This window comes from Dermacentor andersoni, chromosome 4 (genome assembly GCF_023375885.2).
Source record: "Dermacentor andersoni chromosome 4, qqDerAnde1_hic_scaffold, whole genome shotgun sequence".
In the NCBI taxonomy this organism is placed as follows: Eukaryota; Metazoa; Arthropoda; class Arachnida; order Ixodida; family Ixodidae; genus Dermacentor; species Dermacentor andersoni.
This window is the reverse complement of record NC_092817.1, coordinates 46,673,627-46,700,163: the sequence shown is the minus strand read 5'-3', so window position 1 is coordinate 46,700,163 and position 26,537 is coordinate 46,673,627. Positions and strand designations below refer to the sequence as shown.

Here is a 26,537-nt window from a genome sequence, read left to right as displayed (position 1 = left end):
TGGCTTTATAGTAGACTGTATATTCTTAGATTTTACAAAAGCATTCGACGGAGTTAACCACCACTTACTCCCAGTAAAACTCGGCCAGTTAAACATTGATCCCTTGGTCTACAACTGGATTCGACAGCTTCTTTCTAACCGTACACAGTATGTGAGCACTAACGATAATGACTTTCCCGAAGTACCGGTTGGTTCAGGGGTACCTCAAGGCTCTTCTTTTAGCACCCTTAGATTTTTTTAATACATATCGTTGATCTGCCTAACCAAATCGCAAGTTACATTTGTACATTTGCTGACGATTGTGTTATATACCGCAAGATTGAAAGTAATAACGATACTTTAGCACTCCGGCATGATCTAAATAACACTACTGCATGGTGCACGCTTTGTCCAATGGAACTAAACACTTCTAAATGTAAAACAATGAGGATTTTCCCTAATCAAGCAGTATGCCTCGCTTGCGTACTTAGTAATACTCCCCTTGACCCAGTAGTTTCTTACAAATACCTCGGTTTGCATATTACTAGCAATCTTTCACGGAAAAGACACATAGAATACATCACGTCGTAACCTAACCACGTGCTTGGCTACCTCAGAGGTAACTCTTCTTTAGCTCCACCGAAACTAAAACAACGACTCGATGTCACTTATGTCTGACCTAACCTCGAATAGGCATGCTCGATATGAGATCCTAAACATGCTACTCTAATAAACAGCCTTGAAAGTGTGCAAAATCGATTGGTCCGATTCATTCTTAACAATTGTCGTACTGCTAGTGTAACTAACATGAAACTTGCATTTGGCACTCCCCTTCTTTTTTCACGAAGATAATTATCTCGTGTTTCCCTCTCTCACGAGGTCTACTATCATAACCGCGAGCTCAAGTCCCAGTACATTACACCAGCATGTTATATCTCCCCACATGTTGATCATCGTTTCATGTACCTTCGCAACACACAGTCGCCTACTCGTATTCATGCTTGCCGCGAACATATCACGAGTGGAACCGCCTGTGTGCCTCACTAGTCGCAATCACAGACGCAGACGGTTTTCACTGACAAACACATTATAAACCTACATCAAAAGTGCTTCACTACCGCGTTGTCATTTATTGCTGTCGTTTATTTGCTTTTTATTCTGTGTTTTCTTTTTTCTCTTCGCATTACTTGATTTTTAAGTGTTTTTTGCTTTGTTACTATTGTGTTCATTTACCTGTAGTTGCGGTTTTTTCTTCCCGATATTGGGGGCGAGCTCCACCACTGGAAAAGCAGGCGCCACTGTTGGCGTTACGTGGCATGAGGGATCGCGTGGACACAGCGGCTGCGTCGGCTGCTTCGGAAGCGCCGATGCAAGCTGAAAACGAAAGTTTAAAGTCCCACCTGCGCTGCGGTTCTGATTAAGTGATGAGGCTTTCCCACCTTGGGGTGTCTGCTTGACAACATTTGCAATCACTATAATAGGTAGTGGCTGCCTTTGGAGGCGTGCAGCGTGGTAGGTTACTGCTCGTTGCCGCAGTGCCGGACGTGCGCTACGGAGCCCTGTGTCAGCCCTATTCGCACGTAGCCGCAGGACAAGAAGCTGTGTGAAGCTTGGCTCGCGAAACATAAAACCGGCAAACAGTCATCGGCTACAACTCGGGTATGCAGCAAGCACAGACGCGAGGAAGATTTCTGCTACGGCGCCTAGGACTGCGCGATGTTCGGTGAGTAGCAGAAAACGCGCACTGAGACGTTCGCCCGCGCCCGCTGTCTGGCTAATGTCATGACGGTTTGGTCTATGAATTTGTTGATGCTAGGTACTGGCAAGTTCACTGGAATGGAAAGGGAGCGCTAAGAAGCACATTAAAAAAAAAGCATGGCATATGGTCATGTTTGTGTTATGAATTAACGCACTGGATTGCGAAAAGGAAGCAGCGGGAAATCGCACGATGAAAAAACCGACAAACTTACAGTGCGACGCAACTTGAGAGATAATTTTGAAAAGTCCAAGAATTTAGAAGAGAAAGAAAGACTGAATCGGTCGCGACTGCGCATCACAGCCGCCGTAGGCGTCGAAGTTTCTATAGCGAAATTATTTTTGAACAACTCTGATAGCGTCAACACAACAATGGCTGCTTGTGTACTGTCAAATGCTCATATGCTGTGACATAAATAAAGCTCAGGGCACGGTGCGAAAACGCGCTCGCAGCGAAACATTGTGCGCGGACATGCACGCAGACGCGCAGTCGGTCGCCGCGAACCCGTGCGATCGCTACATTGAGGCTCCATTCTGTTATGCTCCATTCGGTTATACAGACAGCCCACTATAAGAACATATTTCACATACTTTGCTCTCAACGCTTGCCTACCTTTCATGCAAGAAGCCGGTTCTGGAGACACCATCGCGGCGACCGCGCGCTGTGGCGTTCACTGTACATATTCGGTAAAAAGGTAGCGTCTGTAAACTATTCTGTGTTTTCTGTTTGCCGAAGATTATTCTTGACGGTAGAAAACTTCCGTCGTTTCGAGAGTACTTACAGAAATGTCCAGGAGGGCTTCCGCGTGGTGTTTTTATTGAGCGCCGACAGCCAAACATATGAGGAGCGCGCCGCGTTATCCCTCATACTATGCGAGGGAGGCGCTTCCAACAGATGACGACTCCGTAACTCCTCGCCCCCAGTTATGTTCTTCACTTCTCCTTGAATTTTTTATATGCACTGATGTACTAAAGCCCCTCCCCTCTACAATGCTTCTTGTAAGCGCTGAGGGCATGAATGAATGAATGAATGAATGAATGAATATTTGCTGCAGCATCGTCGGAATGGTTGAAAGTAACTGGGTGTAATGAAGAGCATTTAAGAAAAAATGTTGGAATGGTTGAGAACTGTTCGAATCCTTGCTGGATACTGCGACTTTTTTCTTTACGAAAAATCGGGTGGATAACTATGGGATTCCAGCGACAGACACCAACGGACATCAAAACGTTTACGGAAACGAGTCCATAACTATCACTAATACAACGGCACAAGGTGCAACATATGGGGTGCTTTTTTTTAGCTGCACCAACTTCTAAAAAAATCGCGTGGCAAATGGAAAAATTATAACCCTTGATATAAATTACTCAATGACGCGACCATTACTTCTACGTGAAATCGAAATACCTGATTGAATAAATAATGTAGTTGCGCTAATCCACTTCTTAAATTACATTACGGCCCATATTTCGGTCTACGAAGTGTAGCTGGTGAGCTTGCAAGGCACATCGACTTGGAACGAATTCTGAGGCTGGCATTCGTTTCGAGACATGCGCCGTGAAAGTTGCGGTGAAAATGCATTTTTGTTCCACTGACTTTTTAAAGGAAACGCTCTTTTATGCATTGAAGCAAAAAGTAACTGGAACGCCAATGCATTTCTTCGGACGCTTTGAAAGTTATCTTGAAACTGGTGGAGCCCTGATAATTCGTTTCAAGTGGATATGCCTTTGGAACTGACGGGCTACCATGCATAGCTTAAAATATGTGCCGTAATCTAAATAATTAAAAGTTAATTAGCGTAACTATGGTAAATATAGAATTAAACATTTTGATTTTTCGTAAAAGGAAATACCGCCTCATAGAGTAATTTATATCAGGTGTTATAATTGTGCTAACTGCCAGCTTGACGCAGATAACAAAGAAAAAAAACTATAGCAACGGGCTGGTTGTCCCGCTTCCTCTTTTTTTCCCAGTCGTTCTCGACACTACAATGCTTTGGTGATGAATGGGTGTTATGTTATTTTAAATTTTTTGCTTTTGAGTGACCTCAGGAAAAGAAACATGCTGGGCCACTTTAAGTATAGAGCAGCGGTAGGTGACTCTACCAACACGTTAACGGCGGCGAAGACGACGACGACCAGGGCATGACGTCAAAAAAAAAAAAAAAAGTTGTACGCACCGAAACCACGATCTCATTATGGGGCACGCTGTAGTGGGAGACTTCGGATTAATTTTGACCAACTGGGGTTCTTTAACGTGCACCTAAATCTAAGTGCGCATGTATTTTTGCATTTCGCCCCCATCGAAATGCGAACGCCGTGGCCGGTATTTGATTCCGCGACATCGTGCTTAGCGGCGCAACACGATAGCCACTAAGCCACCACCGCCGGTGCTATGACGACAAGACGATGCAGTGACATGCCGAACTGACAGTAGCAATGACCGCGATAAAACGACGACCGCATCACATCGACCTCATGACGTCGTGATAGCGACAATGAACACAGTAACAAGTACGTGACAGTGACAACGACGAAAAAAGCAAGACGACAGCATGATGGACAGAGAAGGACGGCACCGTGACGACGATACCACGATGACGTCGGCGTGAGCATAGCCTCGAGCACGACACGACGACTCACACTAGCCTGATCCGTGATGGAACCCTCGGTGGAGACGAACAATTTTCTCGTTACATTATCTGACGTGGAAACATGGCAAATTGGATAACGACAGCTGTGACAGACGCCGCGACACTCGTTGTAATATGCTTAGCAGCTGTCGCTATAAGTGACGTCGCGTCGCTTTTCCTTTAGCGACGCCGTTCGCTCCGTTTGCAAGACACCAGCAGATTTTCGGTAAACGTATACTATACACCGACAAAAAAAATTACGGAGGCCCAGTATACAGCCTTCCGGCGTTCGCTCTTCTATCGGCATAACAAGGCGGATGGAATCGTCGCCCTCGTTTCCATTCCAGACGCGGCCATGCGCTGGCGCGTAATTGTGGGCGACTATAGAAGATCCGGATAAGCCCGAAGCGCGCCCAGATTCTTGTCTGCACAACGATGCGCTTCGCCGAGCGTGCGCGTCTCCTCCCAGTGCCCGGCTCTCGGAGAAAGGGCGCAAATGTTTATTCAACTCTTCGCCGGCCTCGGAATGGCCGGACCGGGGACGAGGGCGCTTTCTGGACGTCTTATAGGAGCACGGTTCTTCCTGCGCGCAGCATTTTGCGTTCGTCTCCTTCACTTTACTTATTTTGGTCCCAGTCGGCAGAGACGGAGATAGACCGCGAGCCTGAGATAAGGAAACTGGGATGCTCAGAGTATGCGACCCAATTGTCTAGCCAGCGCCGAATGGAAATAAGGAAGAAAGGGATGATGTTCCAAAACGAGGAATGAGTATAATGGCGATACACGTAAGCTTGCGTCATAGCCGGCCACAGAGGCCTGCGGAAGAACGACGGGGACTGTTTGCGCCTGTGAGGACAGAGAGCACGGCTGTAGAGTTTTTTTCGAGTGCGGCTGGCTTGTCTGTATACTTTGATGAAGTGTCTCTGCTGTTTGCACGCCCGCATTTGGTTGCTTCAGTGAGAACAATAGCAAACATGACGTTCGGCTATCTCATCGCACCCCCACACACGTCCCCCAGAAAAGTGTGGGTGCGATTTCAATGAGAGGAGAAAGTATGTCGACCAGGCGATAATGATCGGGCGGCAAGAAATGAGCGTGTCAGGTTGAAAACGGATGTTTAAACTCAGTCCCAGCGTAAGTGGCGCCATTTTCTCAATATTTGGTGGATCTGGACCATCTCATCTGCACACGCCGCGGTATGTTAGTGGCTATGGCGATGAGCTGCTATGGCGTTGGAGGTGGCGAATTCGATCCCGGCCGCGGTGGCCACATTACGATGGGGGCGAAGTGCAGAGACTGTCGTGTACTTAGACTTTGGCGCACAGTAAGGACCCCAGCTTGTCAAAATTCATCTAGCGCCTCCCACTATAGGGTGTGTCTCACAACAATGAGATCGTGGTTTTGGCTCGTAAAACCTTTACTTAAAATAATAACCTAACAAGCGCGTCTCAATTTACTTTTAACGCATGAAGAGATACAAATAGTGTTTACATAATTTAAAGTGTGGAAGCGATCACGTATGGTTGCTATTTACGTGCCAACTTTCCATCTGTCCTGTAGTATGGCTGTTCAATTCTGTCTATTATAATAACGGTGCTTTTTAGTTTAAAAAAAATGCAGACTACGTGATCTGGGGGAACAAGTTCAACGTCTCTGAAGCCTCGGCTCACAGCCTAGAATTCCGGCTTCCATCCGGCACTTGTCAATGCGAACACAATATAGCGTCGCAGGGTTTTACTGGCTGCGATCGCAAACTGCTAGGAACCCCGACGTTCTACTCAAATCCTGACGCCCGTAAAGTTTTGGCGTTTACTGCACGTGATAGTTAGCTCGTAAACCCTCTAAAGAGTCTATTTTGGCCAGTGTGTGTGGCATCGTGAAGATTACTTAGCGCGTTACGGACAAGGACACCAGAAAAATACTTTGTCTCATTTGTTTCGCTCTGGCGTCCAAGTCCACAACGAGCTACGTAGTTGGTATTCATCGCTAACAGGCGTCGATCTGTCATAGGAAGGAAGTTACGTAGGGGCAAATGACTGGGCGAACGAACGACGGAATGATGAGACACGCAAAGTAAAAGTGGTCGCGCTTAATTTTCTCTAAAATGAAGGTTACGAGCGTCATATGGAAAATTAACGCAGGTAAGTACGCACAAAAGCTCGTCATCACCACGAAGGCTTGTGATGGCACTTGGAAGCGTGCGAGAATCATACAAGTTTAATGATTGCAGAGAGCTGATATCACATCACATCACTTTATTATCTTAAAGACCCCCGTTTAGGGGGCATTACATGTGGTGTGGGCTAACACAGATGAAGGTTACAAATAACAGTCTTTATGCGGAACAGTGTGTTGTGACATTTTCTGCAAAAGTTCATAAACACGTGATGGCTGCAATGTCTCGGGGAAGGCCATTTCCGTCCGCTGCTATACGAAGAAATAACGGGGTAGCGAAGGTGGTAGTGCGAGCACATGAGCGTGCAATTTTATACGAATGGGTAGTGCGGTAGCATATGCGCGTAGGTGGGATGATGTAGGGCGCGCGATTGAGGAAGCTGTGAAAAAACTTGTGAAGCAAGCAGAGGCTGGCGATGCGGCGACGCACAGAAAGATTTGGAAGACCAGTTTCGCGTTTGAGGGATGATATGCTTATGTCATATGAGTATGAAGAATGAATGAACCTAGTGGCACAATTTTGCACGGATCCTAATTGAAATAAATGGAACGAATGACACAGGGAAAAAAAAGAAGCCTTCGCAGATTTATGTTGACCCGAGCAATTAACTGCGCCCGGTTCCCATAAAAGCCAGAGAAGAACCGCCGGGTTAGCCCATGTGGCTTTGGTGTGTTGCGCTGCCTAGCACAAGGTCGTGGGATTAAGACCTGGCCGTGGAGGCTGAAATTGCATGGGGGCGAAAAAAACAAAGAAAAGACGCTCGCGTACTTTGATTTAGGGGAAAGTTAGAGAAAGCCAGGTGGTTCAAATTAATCGGCAGTCCTCCACTACGATGTGCCTCATAATCAGATCGTGGTTTTGGCGCGTAAGATAACCCCAAATTTAATAAATATTGCAAGTCAGCGACACTGTATAAGGAAGTCATCGAACTCTTCTAAGGTCTCATGGATCTGTTTTGCCGTTGCCCAATATCTTCGATATATCAAAGACGTTTGATATGCTTCACTATAGCAAGCTTTCTACAGAAACACGCGTTTCCTTTCTTGAAAATTACGAAAAAGAAAAGAAACGGTATGACTCGAACCTGCTCGTGAGAATACTACAAAGGCACTTTATTAATGTAGTAATAACAATAACAGCAGAGGTGATAGTAACTTAGGAAACAATGTACACTTATACTTATAGATCAAACAAACAACTGTTATATAGCTTTTAGCAAAGGCTCAGACGTGGTAGCCCCAAAATGTTTGTCGATTTCGGCCTTTCATATAGCTGACCTCCAACGTAGAGCTGATGAAACGTGACGCGTTAAACAAAAATTAGGACTTGCTGGCTAAGATAAACCACGCAAAGAAGCTTTTGCTTATGCGATGTGGGGTGTATGCAAGGTAACATTTGTTTTATAACCCTAGATAATTCATTACGGCTGCGTTGTTTGCAGTGCTGGCTATTCTTTGACTGGCATTAGACACCAAACACGCCGCCGCAAGTGGCCGTCGGCTTTCGCCGCTGCTGCACGAAAATTGTTGAGGCACTACCCTTAACAATTTCACTGTTGGCGGATTCATAAAAATTAAGATAACTGCGATGTGTGCTGAACTATACTGTTTCTAGCATACCCGCATAGGCGTTCCAATGTCTTGACGAGCCTAGACTGGCCCATCGGCGAAGGCATCACAAAACTTCTTTGGCATACGCTTTCGCGATATCGCACTGAACCAAGAAATATCTATTTTTCTGAGACGATGACGTAACATCACCTAAGCGGGAGAGTTCGCACACTCTACAGTTCTCAACAATGCACTATTCCTATCGTTGGCGAATCGGCCTACAGTCAGAGAAACATAAGCCTAGGCTAGCGCGGTGACTATCACCATTATGCAAGCTGAAATAGTGCCGGTAACCTTTAAATCTGGAGGTGAGTTCCTTTATGAATGTAACCGCGTTTAAATATGTATAGGAACGATGACATCAGCTCGCTTTAGTTACTTTCTACATATGTTTGCGGGACTAATTCTTTTAGCAGAGTGACCAGCGCGATAAGTCCGTATCTGTGTCTTTGCAATCATTCACAAATAGGAAAAGTGAGAGTGAGACAGTGAGAGAGAAAGGGAGGCCCTTTATGCCTCTATTGCGTAGAAAACTTGAAAACCACGGGGCCACGTGACTACGATCTCCTCTTCCAAATCGGATTCCTCTTCTGAATCCGGAGAACTCGCCCTCAAGCGCGATCACTTTCCGCCGGCGCGCAGGTTCGGGCGCTCGCCGGCAGGGCCTGGAGTGGCGCTGCGGCCGCGCTAGCTCCCCCTCCTTTCTTCTTCATTTTTTTCCCTTCCGTCCCACTGGCGCACTTTTTGCCCTCTCCTCCGGGCGCTCGGGATAGTTCATCGCGCCCGGTCCTCATCTGACGAGGGGATCAGTCGGCGAGCCGTGCGGCTGGCATGAGGTCGTTCTAGCTCCATCCCCAGGCGGATTATCCCCAGAGACCGTTACCGACGGCGGATTGGTTTCCGACGGATGACGGATTATCGCCAAAGGTAAAAATTTCCAGTTTTCATTCATCCCGTTGTCCTTGGAACGGTTTTTTTTTTGCTGAAGCAACGATAACAGTTCGAACGCTCCTACAGGGCCATAGTTCTTGCGGGAAAGAAAAACAGGAAACAGTAACGCTTCTCGTGACTTTGCTTTCCATAATTCGTAGCTTGCTCACCGTAAACGAGCGTCGAAGAAAAATTTTCATCAATGTTTGCGAGTAGGTGTTCATCGGCTTTATAAAGTTGTCTTGTGACCCAAAACTAATCTTCGTCTTCTGTGAAGGGCTTGATAATTTCAAGATATGTTAGCTCGTACAGTGGACTCAAGATAACCTATGTTTTTGCTAGGAACATCAAATATCCTGCAACATCCTGCAACGCAACGTTGTGATCGTTGTATCAATTTTATTGAAAGCAATGAATAACACGGTTTGCCGTTCTCTTGCCTATAACCTGTGGGGATATATAGCCAGGGCATTTTTCTTTTGTACAATGTTGTTTAACATGCTCGTCGTTTCCTAAGCCATATAATGTTCTCCATACAGAACTGACAATGGCGACATAAGTATCTGTGGCACTTTGCTGGTACAGTTGTATTTATTTATATATAATCTCTCTCATGTTGTGTCAGCAAAGAGGTAAATGACAGGAAGCCGCAAAAGTTGTTCCGCAGTCGGAGAGTGAAGCTTTATCGATAGCAAATTCGATATTTCTAAAAAGAAGACAAGTCTACTAGGTTCATGATAGTAGCCTGTTGGACCAGTTGGTGTAACATATCGTAAAATTATGAGCGGTTTTAACGCCAGTCCTGTCGAGTCTGTCTTCAGCTCTGCTGTTGAAACCACTCATACTTTTACGATAAGTGTGCTAGGTTTGGGAATTATTAGCGTCCTAGAAGATCCGCGCACTTGTAAAGACGTCACAGGGTCTGCAAAACGCCGAGGGTGTCCAGGGGTGGTGAAAAAAGGTACATCCACTTTTTATGTGCGCTGACCTTCTCGCCTTTATGCTGTAACCGTCGCGATGGTCCCACAAAAAGTGTCGTCGCGTAATTGTGTTCTCTTCTGTTACTGATGTGTCGTCGCTTTGAAAGCCTTTTCTCAAATTAGCGACACGGTTAAATGTACCGTGTTCTGCCAATTAACGAACACGTGCACTCACTGGGATCTCGAAAAGTAATGACTTCACTTAAGCGGCCGCAGGCACACCACCTTGCAGGACTGTGATTCATCCTTCTTCAAGAGTAAGAACACTTCTTCGTACTACGACATAATTGGACAGAAAGAAATTCCTTTGGTAACTTTTTTTTTTTTTGCCTTCGGGATAGGTTCGCACAAAGCCACGCCGTTGCTATGGCGAGATCAGTTACTCGGTGAAACAGCCAGTAAGAAATGAATAGAATTGGACGAAAACAATTATTACACAATATGGCCACTGTCTTCCGCCGTGAGCTGCCTGCACACTTGCACTACGTCCAGTACTTCAAGGAAGTTGAGAAGGGTAAAAATTCGACCACGTTACCGAATGGAAGATCACCATCATGATCGTCATCATCATCATAGTAGTAATGATCGTCATCATCATGCATAACTTATTTCAGTCTTCTGTAGGACAAAAGTCTATTTCGAGAGAGCTCTGTACAGGGAGAAAACTCGCAAATTGATAACTAACTGAACTAACTGAACCGGAAGTTTCCCGAGCTCGACGCGCCATTTAATTCTCTTTCGCCATTGACTGCAATTTCCTTCACTTGGCAACAATTCCGTTACCTTAATAGATCAAACGGTTATCGGTTCTTGACACTGCATGACCTGTATAATTTTACTTGATCCCCCACTGTAATATTATCTGTCCGTGTTCGATATCTAATTCATACTGTCATCTCCACGCCTATCAGTTTCGTTCTATTGCGTCCTTTGTCTCCGCTCGTCTTGGAGGAGTGGGCGGCATATTACCGTGACAGAATTTAAAAGCTCGAAGGTGGGCGTACTGTGTCCGTCCTTTCCGTTACGCGGAAGACCATCGCCGTCATCGTCAAGTCATCTCCGTTATCGTCGCGTCGCTGTTGTCGTCAGGCCAAATCGTCATCCTCGGCTTCAGTTACTTCAAAAACTCGTTCTTCGTGAACTTCTCGTTCGTAAGAACTGTTTGTGTAATGTTGCCATAACAACATGGTGTAGTTTATTTCATATCCTGTTCTCGTATGGGGAGACCGCGGAAGCAGTTCCTTGCTTGGCGTATTCCTATGTGTTAACAATTGTGAATGCACTTCTATGTACAAGTGACGTCGTTGTTGAACAACCTTGAAACTTGAAAACAAGGCCTTAACCAGCGCCGTCACCGAGATTCGTGCTCGCGTCCCTGTCGCGATGGGCAGCTGCAAAAGAGAAAGAGAAAGAAAACGTCGATCCTTGTGACGCTTGGTCAGCATCATTGTCGTATATACAACCGCTGATCATAAAGATGCTGATGGTGAGGTACGCTGCGTGGCTCCTTCAATGTAGAGCATGTGGGAAACCAGCTTGACGTGTGCTAAGAATTGCGCTGTCGCGCAGCTTTGGCGATAGGTAATTTGTGCGTTTTCTTTTTTCACCACGCGTACCCCTAGAGTGGTGATGTCTGTACGTGTGTTTCGGAGGCCATAATAAGCAGGCACTGTGTTGTAGTGGACAACAAGGATATTGTGTGCATCACAGAGAAGTTGTTCTTGTAAAGACGGCGGTGTGAGCTTTGAGATGGTGCTGCTGCTGCAGCGACGTAGTTCAGAGCCGGAGGAATAGCTCTAGTGTGCGCACTTTTTCTTTATTTTATATGTACACCAGAAAGGACAGTGTTGGCAATGAAAGGCCAACATGACGTCCGCTTGAAACGGCCAAGCTTCATCTCCGAGGGATCCCCTTTTGCAGCATCGTGCAACTCCCAGGCGCATTCTAAGTTTCCAATTTCCCTTTCACGAGCATGTACCACCACAATACAAAGCCGCGCAGAACTATTTTAGTTAGCGTCGACTATATTACATTTTCAAATCTCGGCCGGCTGGCTGTTCGAAAGCTTTGGTGAAACGGTTCAGAAGGAAATATGCCGTCTCTGTCTCGCTGCATGGAACTCGGCAATCATGTCTCGTTCGTTTTTGACAAAACACGCGCACCGCTGCTGAGCACGGGGTCGTATATCTTCTGTGGGGTGGAATACGAGAAGTCACATGCGAGTTAGTGCCCGTCCACGTTGAAAACTTCTGGGAGCCAATATTACTGGTCAGAAATATCTGGTGGTAAGAAACGAAACACTTGTGGGCTTAATAACATCTCTCACAACCAAAATGCAAGTTTATTTGTTTATTTTTATGCTCCCAGGGCGCGTAGGCATCATGGAGGCGAGCGGGGTTACACAATATCAATAACTGCATTTTTAAGGCGGTGGCGTCAGTGATGGTAGCAACGCATGAAAGGAAGTAGTTTCATTCACTGCTGGTCGGAGGGATGAAAGAATAAAAATAGGCGTCGGTGCAGGGCACGTGGCAACACCCATTTTCAAATGATGATCATTGTAACACGAAATCTGGTTCGGTCCGTGCAGTAGTTGATCTTTCAAAGTTGAATTGGTATGACAAAGCTTGTGGAACAGTCATTTTAGGGGGGAACATTTACGGCGAGGTGACAAGACAGATAAGTTGAGATTAGCCTTCATTGAAGCAACATGGGCATGACCTAGTAAGGGCACAAAACCGAATGAATGAATGAATGAATCAATCAATCAATCAATCAATCAATCAATCAATCAATCAATCAATCAATCAATCAATCAATCAATCAATCAATCAATCAATCAATCAATCAATCAATCAATCAATCAATCTCAGGGCAGGAAGCATCGGTGAGAAGTTGATGGATAGCATCGTAGATCCGATACTCTTAAGCATTAAATTGCTGACGCTTACTTGGTGACATATACTTATTAACATATGACGAAATCGACCAGAATGGCCTGTCTTTACAAACCTTCTTGTTCGCAAGAGCTGTTCGTCATTGACCGGCCATCTTCGCTAGTATCTCCATCGTCACGATTAGCAGGCATCCACTCTTACTAAGAATTCTAACCTGTGTATTTCCTTCGCGAGTACGGACCCTGATCTGTCGGTATTTTCTGAAATTAATAACTCTGCCCCGGTGCTGCTATGTCAGTGGTTTTATGCTGCTGATCACAGGGTCGCAGGACTAATTTGCGGCAACGGTGGCTGGCATTTTCGTGGGGTGGAAGGCAAGGACACTCAGGTACTGTGGTTCGGACGCACATTAAGTTTCCCAGATAGTCAAAGTTAAACCGGAGTCCCTCATTACTTCGTATCTCGTGTAAAGTTAATGCAATTTTTGGGTGTTTACTCGCCCAAATTACGATCTGATTATGAGGCACGCCGTAGTGGGTTAGTCGGGTATGATTTTGTCCACCTGGGGTTCTTTAATGTGCACCCGATGCACCGTACACGGGCGTTTTCGCATCCCTACCCCGTCGAAATGCGGCCACCGTGGCCGGGATTTGATTCCGCCACCTCACGTTTAGCAGCGTGACGCCCTAGCCACTATGCAACCACGGCGTAGTTATTTCACATAACGTGAGTTGCTCTGTGACGTTAAACATCATAAATAATTTTAATGTTCAATTAACATATTTTTGTGTAATGAGGGTGTGGTCTAGATGAGGGCACTAGTTTACGCAGGTGGTTTTACCATGGCGACCGAGACGCTTGGACCGAGCAGGGCTTACCAGTGGTACGTCTTCTTGCTTGCTAACTTTCTTGGTTGGTGGCGCCATATTGAAGGTTTCGCGACGCCCGTGTTCCTTAGAACGACTGCTATTGTGTGTAGGGTGTTCGCAACGTTTCTTTCTTTTTTCTACCATGAGCTGGGCGATTTATATCCGAGAGGCTCCACTTCTCAGAACCTACGTGTCTCGGCAAAAGATCGGCGCTGAGTGTTTTCATTTATATACGCCGTACGTCAGGTTCAAGGCACATAGGAAATAACGCCGGGAGGGTGTTGTGTGGGCTTGGTTGTGCTTATTTGTGTGTCTATATTTTGGTTTGCTTTTGCTTTTGATTAAGTGGGGAAATGGAAGAAAGGGTAGGCTGCAACTCCGATTTCAAGCCCGTTAGATTAGTCGAAGGGGTGGTCCATTTTTCATGCGGTGGGAGAAGGGAGCCCTAGTTTTCGCCATTAGCTCAGGACCCTCATTTTTTTAATCTGCCCCTGCCTTACGACTGGCTGAGGCAGGAAAGCGCAGAAAAATGCCACGAGTGAGAGAGAGAGAAACGAAGAGGGAAAGATAGGTACGTGCCCGGTTGGCTACCCTACACTTGGGGAAAGGAAAAGAAAAGAACAGATAAGAAGAGAAAAGGAAAATAATAGTAAGTCATTCACAGTCAGTCGTAGGGGAATCTTAACTGTCAGAAGCGTTCACACAATTCACTGTCCTTCAAGAAGCGCAGAAGGACTTTTGTGGCCTTTTGCATGCAAGAATGCATAGGCCATGGTCCAAGGATCTTTTATTCTGAGAGCGCTCTATTGTCTAGCAGGTTGAGTTTCGCTTGTAAAGTACGTCGTTGAGTGTTAAAGGATGGGCCGTGACGCAGAAGGTGCTCTATAGAGTCTCAGCGCACCAGCACAAATTTCTCGCCACACTTTTGGCCATTACTATCAGCAATGAATAGGAATTTGTAAATGCGACGCCCAACCACATACGACACAGTAAACTTGTTTTGCCACGGGAGAGTCCAGGTGCGCCGTGAAGAGGCGCAAGTTCTGCTGCTGTCGACGTTGTATTGAGCGAATATTTAAACTGCAAAGAGACGGCGTCTGATGGAACAACTACTGCTCCGGTAGAGCTGATTGAATTGGTGGAACCGTTCGTGTAAATGTGTATGCGGTCAAAATAAGACTCGTTGAGGAGATGCAGAGGCAATTGCTTCAAGGCTAGCGGTGACAAGTCTGCCCTTTTTGCAATCTCAGAAATTGAGTGGCACACATGAATTTGCCGGAGACACCACAATGCCGATGTTGGGCGTTTTGCAGTCTTGAAGCCAGATGGTATCGAGTCATGGTGCCTCGTCACAATACCACAGAATGTGGCCTGTGGTCTTCACACTGGAAAATCGGGTAAATGGTGGGATGGTAGCCGAGAAAGGTGTCGACTGTGCGCTCTTGGCGTTTCACAAACGATAGGAGTGGTGATCGGGTGCTCCTGTGCAATGACAATCGTTGCAGTTGTCGAAGAACACCTCAAGAGGCCAATACATGTCCGAAGTGCTTGGGCTTGTACGCTGTTCAGTGCAGGAAGATTAGCCTTGATTGGGTTGGACAAAAAAGGAAGACTGTATCGCGAAAATCCGAGAAAAAGTGCGTGGGCGACCTGGGGGCTTCGAGAAGCTGTTTCGCCTGCTGGTAAGAGGAGTGTAAGCTTTTTTGTGGATCAGTAGCACGATTTGTTTGTCGAAGCAGAAGAGGATTTTGAGGCCACTTTTCTGAGAACATGCTTCAGCTAAACACAGCCATTACGTTGCTAGAGGCGCGCGAATACGCCAAGGCGCTGTTTTGTTGTTTCAACTGTTCCCCGCTGCTGACTCTACCACTGTCTGTCTTTGTGCACGAAGCAATAAGAGAAACTACACTAAAAACTGAAGTCATGCGAGAACACGTTTTTAATTTCGTCATTTAGCTGTCGTGAGGCCCTGGTGGATCAAACGTGTGCATCGGTAAAGTTGCGAGTTCTGCACATGGTAAAACTCGGACGAACGATTAGACATTGATGCAGGCATTGACGCACACTGCATGCAAAAGCGCACTTCTAACTTGTTTATTTCAAAATGGCACCCGACATCTAGAACACCCTTGCTCTTTTTACTGGGCTGGTTGATGCATGATTCTCAAAACGAATGCTGGCGCGAAACAACCATCAAACTCTTCGCAGTTCGTCCAGCTTGTTTCACGCCTGTTATTCTCTGTGTCTGTTTTGCTTCTTCTCTTCTTTTCCGCCGCATTTCCTGTTTCCGGTGTTCATCCTTTTTACTTCTTCCCCCTTCCCTTAGCAGAAGGTCGCCAACTAGACATTCGACCTGGTGAAACCTTCCTGTTTATATTCTTCTACTTCTTTATCTACCTCTCTCTCTCTATGAATTCTATACAAGTTCTATGTGCCGGGTAGTTAGTTAATCAAGGCAGCTCTAAGACAAGTGATGTGGTCAGCTGCAATTCACTCGCAATGCACTCACAATTTACTCGCTATCGAAGTCGGCGGTTTGAGCCCGAAGTTGCGGTTTCCATTCCCGGCCACGGCGAACGCGTACTGATGGATACGGAAAGCAAGAACACTCGCGCGCTCCGATATACATGCATATCAACGAACCCACGGCGTATTGCGGCAAATGATTTCTACGGATGCCTTAAGGTGGAAGAAGATTCACGAAAGGAAGAAAAGAAGATTGTCATCCGCCCAATTGTAGCTCGAAGCTACAAATTAAGCTCATGTGGTTTTCTATGAATGGAAGCGTCTCAGTTGAAGAATTCGTCCTGGTTCAGGGGATCGGTCCAGAATTCGGTCCTGAGAGCAACGCTTTTCCGGGGCGGTCGCCCTACCAACCGAGCTAGCCATGAAGCATGCAGATCGCATCGCGAGAGCTAACTAATCGAGAATTGGAAGCGCAAAAACACATAACATGGCAAATCAGTTTTACGTAAGTCGGCGGAGGAACGTTCACGAAAGGGACCTATTCATCCACCCGATTGTTGAACCAAGATACAAAGGAAACTCATGCAGGTTTCTTACCCAGGTGAAAAAACCCATACACAGGTGGTCGTAATCTATTCGGCGCCGCTTATACGGTGTCGCTCACAGCCCAAAAGTGTAGCTCCTGGAAATTCGCCTATCGTTATCAGTCTGCACCCGTTATCACACGAAGCCCAAATCAAGCTTTAATCACATGTGCAGGAGGAGGCAGCGAAATTTTGTGGACTTCGTGATTGATAAAGCAGTACTGGGACCATCTGTTTCCTCCGCTATACGAAAGGTAAGAAACCCTTGTGAAATATTATTGTAACGCGTAAATTTATTTCTACAGTCCCGTGATTCCGTATCTCCGGATCATTGATCAGTGGACGCGAGGCTCTTGAAGGTATCGTTTTGCCCTCCAGTGCGTAAGGTCGAATGTAGCTCATGACGTGGGAAAATCCAATTAAAATGTAAGTTAGTAGGAGCGTTCCTACGCCTCCCATAGAACTGATGAGGTCTAGTTTTGACCATCGCCCTGCGACATATCGTGCATCCATTTCGTTCGAGCCTGCTGGAGTGGCGCCTCGGACTAACGCGAGTTTGATGACGGAGGCAGAAACTGCTGTCGTTTGGAACAGCTATACTTAGAGCATGTGCAGGCGTTTTGTTTTGAGCGATCGCAAAAGGTCGTGCTCATTTGAAAACAAACTAAAAGGCATAATAGACAGAACGATGACGCCAAGAAAGAAATCGGCAAAGTTCGACGAATGAACACAAAAATCGATAGTTAAAGAAATGGCCGCTAGATCCGGGCAAAGCAAACGGAATAAAGGAAGAAAAACCGGTTCTGGACGTTTAGTTTTCCCGTGCGCAACGGGCGAAAACAACATGCAGAATACGTCAGTGATCCGCGCGGTAGTTCTATGCAGTGAAGCAAAAGCTACAGATCTCGTTGGCTAACAAGGAACCAGAATAACCTGAGCTTCGTGCTGAAAGACTGGCGCTCCAATTGAGCGTCGCTAATCTTTCCTTGATTCTTCTATTCATCGCTGTTTACACACCGCGGAATTAACAGAAGACTATGAATGAACTACGCGTTCAATTTGTATGGTTGGTTTATTATCTACAGTGCTCAGGCGACTGAAAATGCGCATGTTTTTTGCTTCACCGGCGGGCGCTGGGTACACCGAGCTGGTACATTTTTGTATGACATGAAATCGAGAAGCCGCCTTTTTGATGCATTGTGATTGCATTCGGCCCTTGAGCGATTACCCGGCGCTCAGCCGGGGCGCACAGAAAGTGTCGGCTGGCCTGAGGTCCGAGTATCGCGTTTAAGTTGCTGAGCACTGTACCTTTGTGAAGAGTAGATTTACAGCAAGAAACTGCAGAGTGGGTTAAGAGAGGCCCCGTAATGGAAGGCTGCGGGTGAATTTCAAACGCGTGGGCTTTTTTTTTTAACATGGGCATACGCCCAAGTACCCCCACCAGCGCTTTTGCATTTTGCCTCTGTCGAGTCGCGGCTGCCGCAGGTGGGAATCGAGCCCTCTTCCTCGTGCTCAATAGTAGAATGCCCACTGGAAATGGAACTGTAGTGGGTAGAAACAACTACAGGGTTGAAACTTACTGCGCCCTTGTGGTTCCCTCCGTATCCTGCACGCGTCGCTCTGTTGAACCTGGCCCCGTATTCACAAAAACCTCATGCCCTAGAATTGTTCGTTAGAGCAAATGCTAACCAATCAAGGTGCTCGACATATTATTAGCAAAGGCCGGCGGCCAATGGCAAACATCACTTACGAACGAAAAGCCTTTGTGAATTCGGCTCCTGCTCTTTATCATCGATGAACTCTTTTTCTGGTTCTCGTTCCTGATTCGCTGATGCGATCCCGTGTAGCCTTCACTGCGGAGCACGGTACTGGCGAGCCTCAGAGCACTTCCGCGAGTCGATTGATTGATCGCTGTTGGGTTTCTTTGACATGTTTCTCTGGGTGTCGGGTTCCTGTCTTGACGTTCATGGCATTCGCCAGCTTAAGTGGTACGCCAAGCTAGGTTATGTCGTGGATGAAGGCGGAAACTTTGCTGTCAAAGCCGAGTACGATGCGCCTTACAATATCTCATCATAGCTTTTTTTCTTGAAGGCGGCTGTATTTAGTACCGCTTTCCAGCAAGGCTGTTTGGGCAGAAGAAATACTGTAGATAATTATCGTCGTAAAACAGCGTTAGAAGAAACACGGCGTGATGCATGAACACTGCCGATTTCAGCACGTCTTGCGAGATGCGCTTAAGCGTGCTGACTTCTTATGAGCCGACTCATGTTGGCACTGCCTCTCTATTTATCATTTTCTTTTAAAAACTAAATTGCTGACCGAATGACATCGCTAAACAGGCGTCCAGTTTTCACAATAAGCCTATTTGCCATTACTTTGTAGTCACTAATATTGCAAGAAGCACAGGTTGTTTGTAATATATTTTTTCTTGTATCACTTAGTCTGTCTGCATAGTCCACTTCCGTATAGCCTATATGTGCATCTACTGATTACGATGTTGAACGATAAGAGAGAATTGCAGGCTCTTGATCACGACTGATCAGGTCTGTTTTCGCGCTTTCGGGGTATATAAGCTACATAATACTAAATAAAATAAATAACCTCAGTGCTTTATTTCCTTTCTTTATTTAAAACGCATACCTACACTTACAAAGGAGAAACCTTTTCTCGTATTTTCTATTTTCTGAATAGTTTCTATTATCTGGCTTAAGCTACAGACTTTGATTCCGTGGCATCTATTCGTAAAAGCAGCTTCGTGTGCATGGCTAGACTTATTGAGCCTTTTAATAAAGGCATCCGTTGGAGAGCTCAAAACCCTGTAGTTTAATATGATTAGATCTTTCCTTGTTGCTCTACGTCAGCAAAACAGCTGATAAAGTGTCAAGCACTCTGGTGTAAGATCAAGTGAACCGGCTGCACCATACAGAACAAGGTTTGCCTTTACTACCGGAAAGGAGCAAAAAAAAAAAAAAAGGGGGGGGGATTTCACTTTCATTGACTATGCCGAATCAGTCGGTGCAACGACTGGCGCAAGCCGTCGTTGCAAGATCGCATTCACCTAAAGTTGCATGGACCCCTGACAGAGCGGAATAAAAGAAGACGGCAGGGAGATCAAGCTCTGGACTTTATTGCAACTCGCCGTATACTAAGCCAGATAACGAGGACGGCAAGCGCGGCGAAGAATCTAAAGCCAAAAATTAAGAGTTAGGACAAGGTCAACAAGGAAGGAAGCGAATTCGTGAGACCTGACAGCTCTCAAATAGGGACGTGGTCGGCGACACGGTCCTCGTGCTGCTCCGCTGCAAGCGAGACTGCACCGTCTGACATTCGGACGACCGGAACAAACAGCCGCATCGCCTTCTCCGTGCATCGGCCGTATAGCGCGGGCAGAGAAGAGTCCGAAGCCTGTCTGGGCTCCCACTTCACTTGCGTCGCCTCTACGCTGCTGCTGTTATTAGTAGGCGTCCTTCGCCCTCCTCCTGGCCTCCCCCACGAGCACCATCGACGCTTCGGTTTGGCCCTGTCGACAAAGCGCGTGCCTCGCGTCGGCATTTGCGTGCAACGTTGGTGAAAGTTGTGGCCCTTCGCGGCCGCGACGCAGTAGAATTATTATTGGCGGGTGCGGTGCTTTCTTCCTAAAGTGGTGGTGGTGGTGGGGGGGGGGGGGGGTACTACCGGTAAGTTTAGCCTGGCTACTACACGAGAAATCGCTCCGTTCGAGCGTCTTTTCCATTGCCTCTAAAGCGCCTCGACCAGAAGGTCGCGGTGGCCGCATTTCGATTAAGGCGAAATGCAAGAAAAAAAAAGAACCTATCGTGTACCATGCATTGGGTGCACGTTAAAGAGCCCCACATGGTCGAGATTAATCCGGAGTCGTCCACTACGGCGTGCCTCATAATCAGATCGGGGTTTTGTCACGTAAAGATGCAGAATTTAATATTTAACGTCGACCAGACAACCAGCGAATCAGCGTCGCTGAAGTACGCAGGGAAGAGACGTGAAGCTTCTTTGAGGGATATATGATGGGCCCTTCTGCGTACGCCAGATGTTGTGAACACGAATGCGGCAGACATTGCTTTTGGAAGTTCTCATCTCTCGCCGGGGACGCCGTTAGCGTTCATGCTCAGAATGATAGAATGAGAGAGGATCAAACCAATCGGCCCTCCACTACGTCCTTCCTGCTGTTGTCGCAGTAAATGAGCTCAAAAGGAAGAATAGCCGAAGTCCTACTTTTTTTTCCGTTTATAGAGGTTGGCGAATAACTTTTGCAAATACGAATCGAATACGAATAGCAAGTATCAAACGCCGAATCGAGTATCATGTATTAAAACGTAGAGGGACATATTTACAGCAGGAACATTTATTTTGTTTTAACTAGAGACTGTACCGACTTGCAAAAAGTACAGGGAACTATTAGAGACAAGTGATCAGTAGTATACATAATATCACTAATAAAAAACTACACTAACAGCCTTTCAACATAGTTACCACCTGGTTGCAAGCAAGCCTTCCAAGAATTAATGACTTCTGTACCACTAGCTTACCAAAAACGCTAAATAAATGGTAGCCGAGAAAAAGATCAGAAGTTGTGCAAAAAAAAAAAAAAGAAAACGTGTTGAAAGACTCACTTGCCGTTACCACATGTAAAGGAGCCCATTGGAAGGGGAAAAAAAAAAACACTAGTTGGAGTGCAAAAGTTAAAATTACTAGATAACTATACTGCCAAAAATATAGATACCACACTACAAGCGAAAATCGCAGGTTCTCATGAAAGCTTCCGCCGCGAAGACAAAAATATTTCCTGCATGACCCATTTTGTTTCTGCATTGCTTCGAAAACTTTTGTCGCTGTTTCACTTGTTAGCATGCGCGACACTTTGTTTAGCAGAGGGAGAACAGTAGCAAGCTTTTAACAGTAGGTTGTTGCGAAATATTTGGTTAGTTTCGAAACTAAGGAACAGTTCCTTTTCGAATACGCATAAAATATTACACACTAACTATTTGTATTCGTACGCGAAACTTCAAATATTCGCCCACACATAACTTTTCCCCGACAGTTGCTCTTCTGATCACGGGGCAACGCGGGACTTGTGGAATGCTTGTTAACTGTAGCAGACATTAGCCGCCGAAGCGCTATAGCTCTATAGGCAAGCTGCAGAGTGTGACGTCACGAATAAGCGCACGAAGTTATGCATTTCGTGCGTGTAGTAACATGTTTGACTAACTAGACTGTCACATTTACTTTTGGCAGGTGATTCGAAGAGACGTGGCCATGTTTATAACAGCAAACGTGCAAATATCTCTTTAAAGCGGCGAGCACTGTAGAAGCGTCCTATATGCAAAACGAATATTTGGACGGGTTGGTGAGCCATCATATCCAACTAGAGCACAAGAACACACAAGAACCGCGCGTATTCTTTCGTCTTCTAGCTCTTGCATGTCCTAGTGGGCCGGCTGGCTATGTTCTACATAGTCGCCAACTGTTTCTGTCTATGTTGTACCTGTTCGCTTATGCAAAGACGCATGTTTTCTGCAGCTGCGAAACAGGGTGCGTGCGAATAAGAATGGGATGAATGCGAAACCCCTACAAGTATTTGGAATTTCGTGATGTGACAGCCAGGCTCTTCGAGCGACGCTTACACTTAAGAAAAAAAGGAGGGTTCTAGGTGCCAAAACCACGATCTGATTATGATGCACCCCGTAGGGGGGCACTCCGGAATCATTTGGAGCACCTGCGGCTCTTTAACGAGCACCAAAATCTAAGCAAACGGGTGTTTTCGCCCCCACCGAAATGCGGCCTCCGTGGCCGGGCTTCGATCCCGCGACTTTGTGCTTAGCAGCCGAAGACCGCAGCCACTAAGAAACCATGGCGGGTAACACCAGCACTACCCTGCAACGATTTCTAACGCTACACTGACAACACATCTGTAAAACGGGCGAGTCAAGTACGTGGCAAATAGCCCAACGCACTTCATGTTTACTGAGTATGGCCCCGAGCATAATCGTCTCCACACTTTTTTTTCTTCTTTGAAAGACCCCACCCACCCTTCCCTACACCAAAGAGAGGTGGACCGCTCCACCGCAACAGCTACGTCCCACACTATGGCCACTTCTGGTGTCAATATAAAACACGCCATTAGATCCAGGCAAGTGGACTCAGCCCCGAGACCAGGGACACAGAGGGACTCCGGCAACGATGACTGGTACTAAGAGTAGCTCAGAAACAAGCTTTCCCTTTCTTCTTCTTAAGGAGCAGAGAAAAAAACCACCGTCTTTCGAGCACGTTAATAAGCCATCCTACTCCGAGCAACACTTTATAATTTCTCTCGTTTGAGCCCGCCTGCCTCGTCACTGCGCTGCTGTGGATATACTTCGTCCGATGAACCCATCGGATTAAGCAACACTTTTATAGCTGCAACGTTTATGAAGACGCGCCATGGCCCTGTCGGTCCCATGACAGGCGAGGCCTCAAGCGCGTAGAGCAAAACACGGTTTTTGCGTACGGCTCGAGAAAGCAGCAACGTGAACGGTTAACGCAACGTCGAGCGCCTGACGAGCGGCCGAGGGTGGCCGTGACGCGTGGTTCCCGTCTAATACCATGAACAGCATTTCCCCTCTTTCACTTTCCTAGCATTTCTTTTGTTCCTTTTGTTCCCGCTGCGCTTCCTGGTGTTCGTAGGCGGCCAAGACGTTGTTATGTGATGTTGTCGAGTCAGTGTTGTGCAAAATCATGAGCGGGTGCTCGTCTCACATGCGTGAGCTGAGACCATTCTTTCGTTCCGTATCGCGTAGCTAAGAAGTTTCTGTAGAGGCGAGTTGGTACAGCTTTGTATTACAGCTATTTTCTGCGTTTGTCCGCCTTTGTGCGCGTATTGCATATAATGCACGAACGCGCGCGCACGCGTTCTTTTCTATTTACTTTACTTGCGTATGTTGACGTGCACGCGTTGACAATAGCTAGCCTATACGCCTCATTGCGATGATGCTCGCACAAAGATGACGGAAGTCCTTGAAACATCAACTTTTACTTATTTTTTGCGCTTTATTTTGAGATCTTGCAGTAGCTAGTGCTGGTGTTGTCCAGCAAAGAAAAGAAAAACGAGAACAAAAAAAAAAGATAACAACCGGCTAAGAACGAATAAAAGTTGAGCAAGTTGGTAGGAATTTGTGTAGAGGAGCTCCGAACAACATCCCCGAAGAGGAGCTCTTGAAAAGTAACAAAGAAATAAACAGGAAAAAACGAAACAAAGGAGACTGGCATAATCGTCGGGATTGTTGGTTTGGAAAGGCTGATGTTCCTCTAACGAAGTGCCTGACTAAGGCAGGGCGTAACATCCATAGTGTACTACAAAATGAAGAAAGTAAATGAATGAGTGCACTGAATCACTAATGCCAGAGGATGTGACCAACTGACATTAAAGCAGGTGATGGGCAAGCTGACGAATATGACGTTTGAAATGGGTTGCACATTTAGACACGGACTGGCGGAGAGACAAAGTCAGTGTTCGTACGCTGTAGAACTGTGTGCGTGAATACTCAAGAATTCAACACACGCGCACGCACGCAAACAGCGGCGTCGGCGATTCGACGCCTCAGTAAATTGGAATCACTGCATGGCGTTGTCACAGTGTGCACTCTGTGGGCTTCATCGATTATGCAGTCCCGGACTCTCTGGTTTACTTAGCCAATAAAATTTCTATCTGATGGGAATATGGGTTCTATATATCGAAATAAATTTTCTACATAATTTTTTATTAAGTTTGTACGAACTAAAAGAAAAAGAAATCAGGAAACATAGCCCTTGGATAACGCGAGACATAATCCATGCAAAAAGGAAAGTAAGGAGGCTAAGGAAATCACTTAAGAAAAAGTTTAATGTCACAACAAAAAACCAGTCTCGGCGATGCTTGACCAATCTGAAGTTAAGTTTAAAGGCTACGCAGAATGGCTACGCAGAAAGATACGCAGAATAGATTGCTAGATATCCATGTATGACATTCACGAAAATCACTGACAACTGATAGACTGCCAAAAGTGTGGAAAAGAACGAGAATCATTCCAATACACAAATAGGGAGGTAAGTCAGATATAACTAACTTTAGGCCTATTTCAATAAGATGCGCAGTTTCCAAATCCTAGAACACATCATTCTCAAACATATAACATCTTACCTTGAAGCTGAACCCATCCTAACGCCTTTTCAGCATGGTTTTCGCCGTGGACTATCAGCAGTGACGCAGCATTTAGAACTTTCTTACGACCTGCCTCTTGGTATCGACTCTAAAAAGCAAATTGATCTTATTCTACTAGATTTTTCAAAGGCCTTCGATCGAGTATCCCACTAGAAATTAATTTGTAAACTTGAATCAACGCTAGGTAATGGCCCCATAATTGACTGGATAACTGATTATTTAAAAGGTCGCACTCACTCTTTAGAAATTGGTGGTCAGTCACCCGACACAGCAGAAGTGCTGTCTGGCGTTCCCCACCGCTGCGTTATGGCTCCTGTCCTCTTTCTAATCTTTATTAACGATATGTCTGCAAATATACACGTTAACATTACATTGTTCGCAGATGATTGTATTAATTATAACAATTAACTAGCACGAAGGTCATCTAGGCCTTGACTGCGCTTTACAATCAGTGAACAAATGGGGCTCCGACTGGCAAATGTCATTAAATGCTACAAAATCGGCCTTACTCATAATTCAGAGGAAAAATAATAAATCATTATTTCCGTATAAAACTAATACCATTGAACTGACTGCAATCATTGAACCTAAGTACCTTGGATTGATAATTACTGAGGACCTCAGGTGGAGCCCTCATATTAAACACATCACTTCGTCCGCACTCAAACAACTCTTCTTTATCGGACGCCGTCTCGGCTTAGCCCCCATATATGCTAAACTGTTGGCTTACTATGTATTTGTTAGATCGATATTAGAGTACGCAAACATTGTGTAGTTTCCGTTTACTAAACAAGACATTAATGAACGAGGTTATACAGAGAAAGGCGGTCAGGTTTATTTTAGAGTGGAGCTGTTAGAACCTCGCTGGGTTTCTCTTGACGTGCGCAGTTTTGCCGAGCTGGGGGAGGGAGAGCTGACAGAGAGTGAAAGCAGAATATAAAGTTGGCATCGCGCAGCATAGCGACGCGGCGAGGGTGGATGGAGCCTAGGGGGGGGGGGGAGGGGGGGAGGAGCGGCGCGCACGCGAGCGAGAAACGCGGCCCAGATGCGTGCCCTTTCCTGTGGCGCGTGAGGCAGGGGGGTCAGGCGAGGGAGGAGGGGTGTTCTTCTTCGGCGGCAGCTAGGGAGCCTCCATTTCCTCCTCGCACGCCGCTCCGTACCTAGTGGAGACAACCGCGGCGTCTGATACGGCGTTGTCCACGCGAATCGCGGACGCCGTAGTAGACGCCTTCGGCGGACGCCGTAGGAACGCGTTGCCGGCGCTCGCGCACCTTGTGTGCGGTTTGGCACTGCTTTACTGGCCTTCCCCCAGCTCCACTCGTCTCTGGTGCTTGCAATAGCAGAGCCACGCGCAAATGTTAGACAGGTACGGGCCTTATGATTCACCTACAATGTTGACGGAAACCACTGGAACACAGGGCCAAAATAGCTTGCTTAAAATTCATGTACTTACTTATGCATGATCAAGCA

At 46.3% G+C, this 26,537-nt stretch overlaps 1 protein-coding gene across 1 annotated transcript in view; it reads left to right on the top strand.

Moving 5' to 3' along the window:
* Window positions 1-8,977: 8,977 nt before the first annotated feature.
* The window catches only part of CngA (Cyclic nucleotide-gated ion channel subunit A), a 426,897-nt gene continuing 409,337 nt past the window's right edge, over window positions 8,978-26,537 (top strand). The window contains exon 1 of the mRNA XM_050184183.3: window positions 8,978-9,077. The gene's annotated coding sequence lies outside the window, so the exon portion shown is untranslated. The remainder of the gene's footprint in view (window positions 9,078-26,537) is intronic.